General features: G+C 38.6%; 1 protein-coding gene across 10 annotated transcripts in view; it reads right to left on the bottom strand.

Moving 5' to 3' along the window:
- Mbd5 (methyl-CpG binding domain protein 5) overlaps nt 1-15163 on the bottom strand; it is a 353158-nt gene that overhangs the window by 75768 nt on the left and 262227 nt on the right. For all 10 annotated transcript variants that reach the window (XR_013108584.1, XM_076928716.1, XM_076928718.1 and 7 more), the window contains one exon: nt 6688-6864. The gene's annotated coding sequence lies outside the window, so the exon portion shown is untranslated. The remainder of the gene's footprint in view (nt 1-6687; nt 6865-15163) is intronic.

The raw sequence follows: 15163 nt of genomic DNA, 5'->3' as shown, positions 1-15163 counted from the left end.
TTTATAGTGGTACTGCTATTAGGTCCCTCTCTGATAGTCAAAACTGCAATGAGAACTCTGCCAGCCTCCTCCCGAGTATCATCAGTTAATTGCCTTTAGATAGTAACCAGACTTTCTCCTGCTCAGAGCACATTCCAAGAGGTTATAAAACAATTACCCAAAGGTCACTAAAAGGGAATTCACGATTTATTATAGGTACTAAGAGAGAAGAGAAAAAATTGCCTGGGTTTATCTACACAAAACTTCACTAATTTCTTAGTTATAGTTTTAAACCTTCAGTGAACCTGTGGAGCTAGACAGGTGATGAGTGTTTAGCCAGATAATTACTCCTAATGGATATCCATGTAAACATTCTCTGTTGTAAACTTCTATTTCAATTTATGATTTGAATTTTGGTGTGAACTTGTGATGAACTTTGTCACATGTGACCATGTACTCTGTAAGATGTATAAGTGTAGAGTGAAAAATTATAAAGGCCATTTTATGAAATATGTGTACATTTTTCGCCTTAGACCTTGGGCAGAAAAGCACCTGCCAGCAGGTTTGGGTCCATCTAATTAGTTACAGAGGAGGGGGAGTTACAGGACAAAGGCCTGTTAAGAACATCCCAGAAACTGACTGGCCAAGAGAGGAACTACACCCTGCCCCCATGGTACGGCCTACTAGTGTTCCAAAAAAAGTAAAACAACCAATCCTGTGCACCCGCGCAAAAGTTCGCTTTTTCCCCACCCCGCCCATATATAAGCACTAGACCACTGAGCCACGAGGTCAGTCCCTCTATCCCCTATGTGAGATATGGGGATATGGGCTGGCCCAGAGCTCTGATTTAATAAACCACCTCATGTGCTTTACAGGAAGACGGTCTCTCGTGTGTCCTTTGGGTGCGTGCTATCCTGTGACTTAAGTGGACCTCCTTTCTGGGGAGTCCCGGACCTTTCATAAGTACTGAGGACAAAGAGATGAGAGTTAATTAGAATAGTTAGATATAGAATAGAGTTAGAATAGAAGATAGAATAGAGTTTTTTCTTTTCCTAGATAGAAGTTTTCCTTTTTCCTCACTTAGGACCCTTCCACTTTTCCCTTTAGATAGCATTCATAGGAAACTTTTAACAACTTAGTAATAAATGCTATAACCACATCTCCAAGTGTCTTTTTTGTTCTGTGACCTTGGACTAGCAGGCATAAGCTAGGGCCCAGCAGCTCCTGCTGAGATAGTACAAAGGCTATTTGCCTAATCCTCTGCTATTTTGGGGCTGAGGTGCTAAGTGGCCAGAAACTGCAGTTTCTGGTCTCAGAGGATCAAACAGATAGCAGGTCAGCTACAGTAGCCTAGCAAGTAAACTTTAGTAAGGTAGATAAATAAGATTTTATTAAACAGCAACCCAAATTATATCTTAAGACCAAAGTCTTACCATGAATCTTGTAAGGCCCAAGGCCTTACCCCGAATCTCATAAGACCAAGTATTACACCTGGCCGATGAGCTTCCATTCCCATCCCGCACCCCCCCCCCCCAGCTGCCTCAAGAAGAACCAAAAAGGAGAAGAAAGACGACTTCACCTTCCCTCCCTCCAGCAAGCTGGAGATACCCCCCCACTGCAGACAATCAACCAACCAAACAATAAACCAAGCAACCAAACCAACAAAACCCCCCCCCCCCCCCCCAACAAAACCAAAAACCAACCAACCAACCAACCAACCCTGGGACATTTAGGTTCCCTTGTAATTCTCTCTTGTAATATCCAGCTCTCTTTTATAAGAGTTAAAATACACCTGGCTATCCTTTTGTCATTCTACCTAATTGTAAAGAAAAGAAATGAGATTCAGAACTTCCCCTTAAAGCCTTCTTTTGTAACTTCACAAATATAGAAAAGCATGTGGAAATGGAGGGCCTGCATGTACAAGTAAATAATTTCTTTCTTAACAGAAAAACTGAGCAATAACTGATCTCAACTACATATACTTAAGTCTTTTTCATAATTAGTTTTAAAAATTATAGGTTATCACAAGGTATTTATAAAATAACAAATTCACTATTATATTCTGAAGGAAAATTATCTGTGATCTATTTCTACATATTAATCCTATTATGTTACCTTTTTGCTTTTTTGTATTACAAAGACTGTCATGAAGAATAGTGATAACAGATCCTGGTGCATATTTATATAAACACACAAGATAAAAGTGGTAGTTCTTGCATTTTATCCTTATATGAATAGGATTCTGGCTACTTCAGAGGCAGGTTAATTTATGCAGGGCAAATTATTATTGAAAATAATCACTTAGTCATTATGTAGTTACCCAACAGATCTCTTCAAATTTATCCATCCCATCTGTAATCATCTTCCATTGATGTTCCATTTGACCACCATCGTTTTCAGTACTTTATTTCCACAGCCAACCCTGCCAATGGGCAGCTATCATTCTATTTTTTATTTCTGTGAAATATTTTTTTAATATTTCCCTAATGAGTGAGACAATGTGGTATTTATATTTGTCTAACTTTTGCACTTCAGGTGGGGTCCTCCAGGCTGTTATAAATGGTAGAATTTTGTTCTTTGTAATGCCTACACTATATTCCACCCTCCTGTGTGTGTGTATCACATTTTCTTTATGCACTCATCTGCTTATACATACATATGCACATACTCTGTATCTACAATCAATATATAAGTAAAGAGATCTCTTCTCTTACACACTGATTCCATCCTTTGGAATGAGACTGCTGTGTCAGATAACAGTTCTACTCTAGTTTTTGCTTTGGGGACTGTCATATTAAGTTGCTTTTTCACCAACAGTATGTAGGGTTTTCATTTTCCACATCCACGACAGCACCTTTGTCTTTTCAGTAACAGCCATGCTTGTTGGGGTGAAGTGGCATCTCGTTATGGTTTCAACTTGAATTTCTGTAAGTCTTCTTTTGAAAAAAGTATTTTTTTTTCTTTTAAAGTTGGATTACTTATTTTGCTATATAGTTTTAAAAACATACCTCAACCTGCAGACCACATAAAGCTCATGAAGAAGGAAGACCAAGAGGGGATGCCTCAGTTCTACTTAGAACAAGTAACAAAAATGCTCAAGGGAGCAAATATGGAAACAAAACATGGGACAGAAACTGAAGGAGGGGCCATAAGGAGACCACTCCACCTCGGTATTCATCCCATGTACAGCCACCTAAGCTAAACACTGTTGTGGATGGCTGGAAGTGCATAATCTGAGGAACATGATATAGCTGTCTCCTTAGAGGTCAGCCAAAGACTAACACACTCAGAGGACGATGCTCACAGTTAACCACTGATATGATCAGGGGTTTCCCAATAGAGAACTTAGAGAGAGGACTGAAGGAGCAGAAAGGGTTTGCGACCCCAGGAGGAAAGCAACAATACCAAACAACCAGAGTCCCTATGGGTCTAAACCACCAGCCAGGGAACACATAGGGAGGGACCCAAGACTCCAGCGGTTTATGGAGGGAGGATGGCCTTGTCTGGCATAGGTGGAAGAGGAGTTTCTTGGTCCCATAGAAAATAAACACCGAATGGGGGGGGGGAATGTGAGGGTGGGGAGGGGATAGTGGGGGGGGGTAGGTGTGGTCACTGCCTCATAGAAGCATGAGGAGGGGGATGGGATGGGAGGTTCCTGGGTGGTGGGAGGAAGTGGGGTTAGGGGATAAAATCTGAAATGTAAATATTATAACCAATTTTAGAAAGGGGGGAAAAAAAGAAAAGTTGTTAGAACCAACATCTTTAAAAAGAATGTCAGCCACCTAGGGGGGGAAAATTTTTTTTTTCTTGATACTAAAACTTGTTCTGAGAATTGTATATTGCAGAATACACAGCCTTGGTGTATCTACTCATCAAGCATACTGAGCAGACCTGCCCAAACCTCCAATGTCCTGGAATTCCATTTGGATTCAGTGAAGACACAGCATCAGAGGCTTATCAACTTACTCTTCCCCCCACCCCTCTTCTAATATCTCAACGCCCATAATCAGCTTGAAGAAGTTAAAGAAGAATCAGCGCCCCTATTCTCTGGGCTTGGGGACTAATGTGGTTAATAATGGTCTGTCTTTCTAGGGAAAAGTAGTGGCTTTGTTGGAACAGGGGGGATTAGCTAGGACTTATTGCATAACCATAACCTATTGGTAGAAATCTGTATAATTATTATCAAGATGAAGTTATAATTTCTTAAATGGTACAAAACTTACTTTGATTTCAAATTTAAGGTTTTCATTGGCACGAGCTTCTTAATAATATAAAAGTGAGATGAATATTGATACTCTCATGGACAATGTGCCTGTATAGCACATTTAGGAATACAAGGCCTAGACCCAGTCCTTCTCTAACTTTTTTAACTGATTTGGGACGGTTAACCTATGAGTTAAGGGACTATATAGCAAATTCATGGCTTTGAGTTTATTGTTAGGAGGTTTCCCATATTTTATTTAGAAATAGCTGAGAGGAGTGAACAGACAACAGTCCAGGTGACCGTATATGGATAGTTGGTTTTTAAAATGTCAGAAGTCCATAGAATTGACCCTACAAATATTTCTATATTAATGTTCATTCTGATTAGAGACCTGTCTGCTCCTGACAGCTTCCTGTTGTGGATTCTAAGAAGAAATTGAGCATCCTTGGTGTTATGCCAGTTGTGTGGTGACAGCCACTAGGCAAGAATTGCCTCTTTCCATCTACAGACAAATTACTGTCCAGAAGAGGACACACATGCAGAATAGTCTACTGATTATATCTGCCTAGACAGAGTAATCAGCCCTTAATAATCCTGCATCACTAAGGTCTGTCAGATGACTCTGGGCCAGAAGGCTGAAGATTTGATGCTCGAATGTTTGGTAGTATAGGGGCTTTTCAGGTGTTCAGAGGTCTCTATAAATTGGCTAAGTTTTAGAAGCTATGTTTAGTGCTTCCCATAACTTCAGTTAACTCAGTCATTCCGGGTTTCTGACGGGGTTGAAGACCCATAGTCTCATAGTCAATTCTGGCTATTTACTTTGAGAGAAAAGATCTGAGTATATAGTTTTCAGCTGATATTCACTCTAAAGCCAAAAAACAAACAAACAAACAAACAAAGCCAGGATCAAAAAGTAAGCGTTTTAGTTAGAAGAGATGACAAAGGTTCTGGTTAGTCAACAAAATGATGGACTTGGTATTAGGACTATCTTGTACCTCACTGGTACAATTAGGAATAAGTATGCTCTAACTGTATTTTGAGAGAAAAGTTTTACTTTAACAGGAAGAGTGATATGTAGGAGGAGCTAAGTGGGAAGGAGTATTGAGAGGAAGAGATGGAGTAAGGAGAGAAGATGAAGGAGAGGAGAAGAGAGGTGGTGAGAGAGAGAAAGAGAGAGGGGGCATGGAGGCACATGTTCACAGGTCTCCACCAGTCAAAGATAGTTTTTATATCTAGGTTGGGTATTGGGTTACACTTCTGATTGAGCATTACCAAACTTATAAATCCTTTGATTAACATTTAAAAAAAATTATATAAAAGCAAAAAGGAAAGGGGGGGCATGGGACAAGGGTTTTCTAGGGAGGGGAAATGGGGAAAGGGGATTGCATCTTAAATGTAAATAAAATATTAAAAAAAAACAAAGTATTTTTTTTCTTTTAAGGTTGGATTACTTATTTTGCTATATAGTTTTAAAAACATAGGTTTTACAAATTAAGCTTTCTTCAGTTTGTATGGTTGGCAAATACATATTCCCATTCAGTAGGTTGCCTCTTCTACTTTTTGATTATTTTCTTTGTTGTATAAAGAAATAAAGTGCAAACAACACTCTAGTTCAGTGCAGCCTCATCTGGTTTTGCTTTTGTTATCTGCTCTCTTAGATTTCTCTTCCACACACTGATTCCATCCTTTGGATATATGGCAAATGCCATTCAGTATTTCTTCTAAGTTTTCTTGTAGTATTACAAGGTTAGGTGCTATGTTTACACATAAAATCATTTTAAATGAAAATTAAGTTACCCTTAAAGTGAAAACATTGCAGCAACTTCTTCAGCGAGACACTCACTCAAGACAGTGTCTCAGCATATATACAAATCACTAGGACCACTCAATTATGTTGTCTGTCAATCTCCAGACAACATAATTAGAAATTGCGTAACTGTGGTCTAATAAAAATTCTAATAAGTTTTCTCAAGAAACAAGATGAAGAGAGTGCTTTTGTATGTACTTTAAAGAGCGATCCCCTAAAGCACAAAAGCTACATGAGATAAACGATCTTTTATTGTGTTTAAGCTCACACATGAGAAACAAGATGAGTAGTGATGTCTCCAGATGTGTGAGATCATACAGTGTCTTGAGTGAGAATCATGTTCACATGGTATTGATACTCATTGGAATGCTGGAAGTGGGTGTAAAAATGTGTTTACCAAAGAGAATCTGAGCACAAAGTAGTCAAGTTAGAGACTGGGAAGGCAACTTCAAAAGCCCAACATGAAGCATAAAGTAACTCAGAGCACAAAGCAATAAAAAGCCAAACCTGAAGAAAATAAAGTCTCTAACAAATAAATTAAAGAAATATACTGGTTATAAGCAGGAGGACCTTGGATAAAACCCAACATACAAAAGTGTTTGGCTTATACGGGGTTTATAAGCAATAACAACAATAGAAAATTAATTGACAATATTTAAATCAAAAGACCTCAATGAAAAATATAATTGTTGTTTACCTGAGAAACTGGACAGTGAGTGTGGTAAGAGTGGTTGAACATTCCTGACTCGCCACGGTTATCTGGAGCAGAGCAGTGGCTGCTCCTCCAGAAGGGGCTTGGCTGTCCAGCTGGCTTCAGGGGCTTCCTGTTTCATTCCACCATTCTGGCCTCTGTAGACGATTAGGTTTCCAACTTCTGGAACAGAAAGGACTTTGAGATAAGGGCTGAAGCACACACTTTAGCCCTGATAAGAGTCAAAATTAAATTTTATTCTTTATTGAAGTATATTTGCATTTCCTTAAAAGGATAGAGGGTGAGCTCTCTCTCTCTAGTCAGCACACATTTTGTATGTAAAGAAATACCATTAAACCAGTTAAAAGCCATAAGCACACAAGTAACTGTCTTACTAATGATGCTGACTTGGCTCCTTAGCCTGGAGATTTCTGAACCAATGTCTACATAGAGAACCGCCCCCCGCCCCCAGCCATTATCGTCTATATCTTCACTGTTACAGGATTGTGTACCAGTATCTTGGTATACCAAATTTGTGTAAAACAATATGATGTCCACTGGAAACCCAGACACTAGGAGAACACAGTCCACATCTTAAGGTACTTGCTACATGGGAAGAGAATGGTGAGGAGTTAGATAGCCAAATTAGCATTTGATGGTCCTGGCCATGGCAGAGATAAGCATGGAATACTAGAAGCACATAGAGCTAGTCTAGTTTTCAAGGGTAAGGGTGGTAGAGGGCTATGGCTACATCTTAGACTGCACGAGGTTAGACAGGCAAAAAAAGGTCATCAGGGGACTAGAGATTTCACTGAATTCATTCAGAATATTTCCATTCCAAAACATCAATATGAAAGAGTTTACATTTCTGTCTATTGATAACACTTCCAACACTGTACTGAATTTTAGCAGATAATCAGATATAAAAGTCTCACTTTATCAGACTTTTAACTTTGTGATATAGTAAGGGATAAAGTTTTGACTATTTGCTTCATTTTTGAAATGTAAAATGACGATGTGACATTTTCAGGATATATTAATACAGAATGGTTATTTATTTTAGTAAGAAAGGAATATTAAAAATTAAAGCATGTAAACAAAAGTTGAAAAGGTATCTGAGTGCAACAGTATCTGGGAGGTGGATGTAGGAGGTTCGAGAGTTCATAGTCAATCTTAAATACAAAAAGTACTTGGGGCAAGCTTTGGCTAAAGGTGCCCTATCTTACACACAAAAACAAACACACAAACAAGTCAAAAGGGGCTAAACATAGGCCACAGTGTACTAGACAATGTAGTTTCAAGCTATAGGAGAAAATATCCTTCTGTATGAAAGGAATCCTGAGTGAAGCAAACATGTTGGCTACAGTGCTAAACAGCCAAATATGTGAATGATACTTGGATTATGTTACCACCTAGAAATATGTTGGCCACTTTACACATATATATGTTAAGTCATTTACTCTTCATTACAACTTTACAAGGCAAGAGCTTTTTTTATTTTTATTATAGAGTGAAACTAGTGCCAGAGAAGTGAGGCAACCTCACCACCTTTCCAGCTTTGGTGTAGTTCACACCAACGTTCTTCACCCCAAGTGTTATCATTGTCTAGCATTCATACACTTTACTGTTTATCATACTCCTGTTTGTTTCCTCTGAGAAGAAGGCAAGCACTGTAAGCACAGGGGATACAGCAGACATTATAACAGACAGAAATCCTTGAGAATTTTTGCTTTGATTTCAGTAACTTCTCAAAGACTTACTTTGTAGCATGTTCCTTCCCCCCCAAGATATAAAGTACTTTACAAATGCTTGAGTTAAAGTATTTTCCAAAAAATGTTTTCTGAGTAGATCATAAATGCAGCCCATCACTACTAAGCATATCCTCTCCATGTTCATCACCCTCACTGTAAGTTAGGGGCTACAGAATACAGTTCCTGTTTCAAAGAAAACTTAGGAGTTGAAACATGAAGAATACCTGAGACATAATATGATATATCCTTGTATTTCATGATGTTCATTGCTCAACTGACAAAATTTATCTGCAATACCAACTCATCTTTCCTCCCAACCATCACAACAGAGGTCTAACTAAACATTAATGTAGTATTCATAATACTATACCATGAACTGGAACAGACCTGAAAGGTTCCTTCCTGAGGACTAGCTTTCATGGTACGAGAAGACACAACACAAACTTCCAAAGGAAGGAAATACCCAATTGTCCTACCCAGCTCTGATGTTTATGAACCACAACAATAATCTCCATGCCTTGAGAAGCCTAAGGGTGGTATGCATAATTTGGTGGTAACCAAAAGATCTCTAATTGGGCTTACGACTTAGTAAAAAAGAAATGATTGCTATCAAGAACCTAGCAAACTTTTCAGTGCTAGTGAAGTCATGGATCCTGGAGGAGAAATATGCCCTCTACGTCATCAGCAGAGTTTCTAACTACATTCTAAACACAAAGCACTAAAGGCAGCCAAGGATTGCTGAGAGAGGGAGAAAGAAATAGTCTTCCCCAGTGAAGAACCTACCAATTGGCTATCTGATACCAAATAGTTAGCTCTGAAAGCATACATACAAGTAACATTATGCATACTGAGCTGCTTGTTCCTGTATATTTAGGAATGTATGTAAGTATGTATGTAACAAATAATGAAGAGAGAGGCCATGGATGAAAAGAAAGGAAGGAAGAGCACAAACAGGCATTGGAGGGAGGAAAGGGAAGGGGGAAGTGATGGAATTATAATCTGAAAAAAGCAAACAAAGTAATATAAAGAATAATACTAGAAACAGTACTTCAGACCAGAGAAGAAGAAGCATAGCTGAGAGAATGTGGGAGGAAAACAAATGGAGCTGTAATTACTGAGACAAACAATAGGACTAAGGACACAGGCAGCAAAAACTAACAACAAACAAAAACTGAGTGCAAGCAACACGTATCATTAATAACTTTCAATTTAATAGCCTTAATTTCTCAATAAAAAGACACGTGTTAGTTGAATAGATGAAGTAATAAAAATCATCTTTCTGGTGTCTTTCAGAAATTCGTCTCATCTTCAAAATAGGAACCACCTTAAAGTGAAAGGATGGAAAAAATATTCTAAGCCACTGTGATAAGGAAGGAAGCAGGTTTCTCTGTACTAATATCTGACAGACTTCACACTAAAACAAGTCAGGAGAGATAAAGAAGAATAGTTAATTATAATTAAAGGAACAATCAACTAAGTAGATATTATAATCCTAAACATATATGCACCAAACTCAGGCACCAAATTCAACTCTAAACACAAACACGCCCATTTTCTTAAAAAGCATATTGCTGGACATGAAGACAGATTAACTCTAGCTCAGTAAGAACAGCTGATTTTAGTACGCCACTTACTCCTACAGCAGGCCATAGAAAAGCAATGAAAAGAGAAACACCAGAATTAAATGGCATCATGTAGGGATAGAGAGATGGCTCAATGGTTAATAGGGCTTGTTGGTTTTCAAGAGGACCTGTTCAGTTCCAGTACACACAAGGTGGCTGACAAGCTTCTATAACTCTAGTTTCAAGGTATCTGATGCCATCTTCTGGCCTCTGTAGATATCAGGCATGCAGAGTACTTAGTGTACATACATGTAGGCAAAACACCCATAGACTTACAAATAAATAAATCATGAAACAGAATCATACATCAAATGAATAAAATGTATTTACAGAATATTTCAAGAAAACACAAAGGAAAATACATTCTAGACATCAGTCCACTAAAGCTCCTTTAAAATAGACTACATATTGGGACAAAAAACAAACATTAAAACACATAGAAGATCTGATTAACTTTATGCATCCTATCTACTGTAATGCAATAAAACTGAGAATAAACAACAGACAAGTCTCTAGTAAGTACAGAATTATATGGAGATTAAACAACGCAGTACTGAATGACAATCGTGCCCAAAAACAAGTCAGGAAACAAACCATCGAACAAACAAACAGATCCAAGAATTAAATAAAAATTAAAAATATAACACAACTGAACTTCTAGGAGACATTAAAGGCAGCCCTAAGAGAGAAATTGCTCTAAGCACTATCTTAAGAATCAGAAGACCCACAGTAAGTAACAATGATGCAACTGAAGAATTTGAAGAAACAAGAACAAAACCAAAATCCAGTAGATAGCAAGAAATAATAAAAATCAAACAAGAAATTAACAAAATAGATACACAGCTAATAATACAATCAATCAATGAATATATGAGGTCATTCTTTGAAAAAATAAACAAGATCGATAAATCCTTGGCCCAGTCAGCTCAAAGAAAGAAAGAAATGACCCAAATGAACAGAACACCAAAGTAATTCAGACTATTTTAAGCGAATTCTTTAAAAACCTAGTCTTAGACTCCATGAAGTTAGAAAATCTAAAGCATGAACAAGTTTCTAGACTCACCCAAACCACCCAAAGCACCAAACAAGTGATTACCAATTTATACAGACCCACAACAAATAAGGTCAATACAATGATAGAAATCTGTCATATGTAGGGTTGGTGAAGATCCTTTCCCAATTTTTACACTGTCATTTTATCCTATTGATGATATCCTTTGTCTTCCAGAGCTTTTGAGTTTCATGAGGTCTCATTTATTAGTTGTTGATTTTAGTGCTGGAGGTATGGATGTTCTGTTCAGGAAGATGTTTCCTGGACCAATGAGTTCAAGGCAATTCACTACTTTCTGTTCTATTAGATTTAGTGTATGTGGCTGTATGTTGAGGTCTTTAATCTATTTGGTCTTAGGTTTTGTGCAGGGTGATAGATATGTGTCTAGGTGATAGATATGCATTTATTTGCATTCTTCTACATGCAGACATCCAGTTAGACCAGAATCATTTGTTGAAGATGCTCTCTCTTTTCTATTGTAGGGTTTTGCCTTCTTTGTCAAAAATCAAATGTCCATAGGTGTGTGGGTTTATTTCTGGATCTTCAGTTGCATTGATCAATCTGTCTGTTTTTATGCCAAAAACCACAGTATTTTAATGACTATTGCTCTGCAGTACAGATTGAAGTGTGGAATAGCAATACCTCCAGAAGTTCTTTTATTGTACAGAATTGTTTAGTCATGCTAGGTTTTTTTTGTTTTTCCATATGAAGTTGAAGATTGTTCTTTCAAAGTCTGTAAAGAATTATGTTGGACTTTTGATGGGATTTGCATTGGATCTGTAGACTGCTTTTGATAAGATGCTCATTTTCACTATGTTAAGCCTACCGATCCATGAGCATGGGAGATTGTTCCATTTTCTGAGATCTTCGATTTCTTTTCTTTTTTAATTAGATATTTTATTTACACTTCAGATGCCATCCCCTTTCCCCATTCCCCCCCTTAGAAAACCCCTATCCCATGCCCCCTTTTCCTTTTTGCATTTATACATTTTTTAAAAAATGTTAATCATAGGCTTTATAAGTTTGGTATTGTTCAATCAGAGGTGTAACCCACTACCCAACCTAGATATAACCACTATCTTTGACTGGTGGAGATACATGAACATCAGCCTCCCTGTCTCCCCCCTCTTTCTCTCTTTCATCACCTAGCTTCTCCTCTCCTTCTTCTCCCCCTCTTCTTACTCCTTCTCTTCCTCTCAGTACTCCTCCCACCTTAGCTCCTCCTACATATCACCCTTCCTGTTAAAATGAAACTTTTCTCTCAAAATACAATTAGAGCATAATTATGCCAATTTGTACCAGTGAGGTACAAGATAGTCCTAATACCCAGTCCATCCTTTTGTTGACTAACCAGCATCTCTGTCATCTATCCTAACTGAAACATTTAGTTCTGAACCTGGCTTTAGAATGAATGTCAGCTGACGACCATCTACTCAAATCTTTCTCTCAAAGTAAATAGTCAGGGAGATTTTCGATTTCTTTCTTCAGGGACTTGAAGTTCTTGTCACTTTCTTGGTTAGAGTTACACCAAAATATTTTATATTATTTTTGTCTATTGTGAATAGTATTGTCTCCCTAACTTCTTTCTTAGCTCATTTATCATTTGTATGAAGGAGAGCTACTGATTTCCTTTGAGTTAATTTTGTAACCAGCCACTTTATTAAAGGGGTTCATCAGCTGTAGGAGTTCTCTGGTGGAATATAGAGCTAAACAGAAAATTCTCAACAGAGGAATCTCTACTGGCTGAGTAACATTTGAAATGATCAATGTCTTTAGTCATCAGGAGCATGCAAATCAAAATGTCCCTGAGATTGATTAGGGTGACCTTACGCACATCAGAATGGCTAAGATCAAAAACTCAAGGTACAGCACATGCTGGTGAGAATGTGGAGGAAGGGGAACATTCCTGCATTGCTGGGGGGAGTACAAACTTGTTTAACCAAAATTGAGAATAGTTCTACCTCAAGACCCACATATACCCTGGACATACATACCTCCAGACCCAGCTATACCACTCCTGAGCATATATATAAAAGATAGTCTACCATACCACAAAGACACTTGTTCAACTATGCTTATAGCAGCTTTATTCATAACTAGAAACTGAAAACATGCCAAATGTCCCTCAACTAAAGAATGGATAAAGAAAATTTGATTCACTGGGCGGTGGTGGCGCACGCCTTTAATCCCAGCACTTGGGAGGCAGAGGCAGCCGGATTTCTGAGTTCGAGGCCAGCCTGGTCTACAGAGTGAGTTCCAGGACAGCCAGAGCTACACAGAAAAACCCTGTCTTGAAAAACCAAAAAAAAAAAAAAAAAAAAAAAAAATGTGATTCATTTGTCTCTATTAAAAACAAGGACATCTTGAATTTTGCAGATAAATGGATGGAACTAGAAAATATCATCTTGAGTCAGGTAACTGAGATCCAAAAGGACATGCATAGTGTATAATGTATGTATAATGTCATAAGTAGACATTTGCCAGAAAGTACAGGATAACTATGCTACAATCCATAGACCCAAAGAAGCCAAATAAGAAGGAGAGCCTAAGGGAGGATGCTTGGATTTTTCTAAGAAGGAGAAATAAAATAGATATCTGAGGTGGATGAGGGGAAGGAACTGGGTGGGAGAGAAGATGGGGAGGAGAAAGTGGTGGGGGAATGAGGTGTAGGGAGAGCAGGGGAGAACGGAAATTGACTGTGGGCAACGGGAGCCCATTTATTTATTTATTCACTTTATATGCCAATATCAGCACCTCTTGTCCTCCCAGAGGATGTGCCAGAGACCTGGGATGGGAGGTCCCAGGGAGTCTATAGGGCTGACTCTTGCTGAGACTTGTAGCACTGGGGGATATGGATCCTAAAGTGGCCATCTCTTGTAGCCAGACAGGACTCCCAGAGGCAGGACAAGGACAGCATCCCACCCACAAAACCTTCAACCCAAAATGTGTCCTGTCTACAAGATGTTCAGGGACAAATATAGAGCAAAGACAGAAGGGGATGGCTAACCAATGACTGGCCCAAATTGAGACCTATCCCATAGCAAGAACCAATCCCTGACATTATCAATGAAACTCTATCATGACTGGAGACAGGAACCTAGCATAACTGTCCTCTGAGAGGATCCACCCAGCAGACAATGAAAACAGATGCAGAGACCCACAGCTAAACATCAGATGGAGCTCAGGGAGTCATGTAAAAGAGTTCGGGAAAGAATTGAGGGACCTGAAGGGGAGATAGGGACTCTTCAAGAAGACAAACAGAGTTAACCAACCTAAACCCTTGAAGGCTCCCAGAGACTGAACCACCATCCAAAGAGCAGGCATGGGGTAGACCTAGGCCTCTCCCGCATTTATATAGCAGATGTGTAACTTGGTTTTCATGGGAGATCCCCTAACAATTGGAGCTGGGTCAGTTCCTAATCTGTTGCCTGCTTGTGGTTCCTGTTCCCCCAAGTGGGCTACCTTGTCTGGCCTCAGTGGGAGAGAATGTGCCTAGTCCTGAAGTGACCTGATGTGCCCATGTGGGGTAATATTCAGTATGAGCTGTCACTTGTGTTATTGATCTTAGCTATTATGACAGGTGTAAGATAAAAACCAAAGTAGTTTTGATTTGCATTTCCCTGATGGCTAAGGATGCTGAACACTTCTTTAAGTGTTTCTCAGCCTTTTGAGATTCCTCTGTTGAAAATTATCTGCTTTAGCTCTATACCCTAGAGATAATTGTAATTGGATTGTTTGGTTTGTTGATATCTAGAATCTCAAATTATTCACATATTTTGGATATTAGCCCTCTATAGGATATGGAGTTACTGAAAATCTTTTTCCACTCTGTAGGCTGCCATTTCGTTCTCTTGACAATGCCTTTTGCCTTCCTTTATGGTTTCATGAAGTCCCATTTAATAATTGTTGCTCTTAGTGCCTTTTCAGTTAGTGTTATGTTCAGAAAGTTGTCTTCTGTGCCAATGCAGTATGTTTAAGGCTGTTTCTCACTTTCTCTTCCATCAGGTTTACTGTTTTTGGCTTAATATTGAGGTCTTTGATCCACTTGAGTTTTGTGC

This window comes from Arvicanthis niloticus, chromosome 2, assembly GCF_011762505.2.
Source record: "Arvicanthis niloticus isolate mArvNil1 chromosome 2, mArvNil1.pat.X, whole genome shotgun sequence".
NCBI lineage: Eukaryota > Metazoa > Chordata > Mammalia > Rodentia > Muridae > Arvicanthis > Arvicanthis niloticus.
Note: the sequence above shows the minus strand (reverse complement) of the source record. Positions and strands in the feature narration are given on the sequence as shown.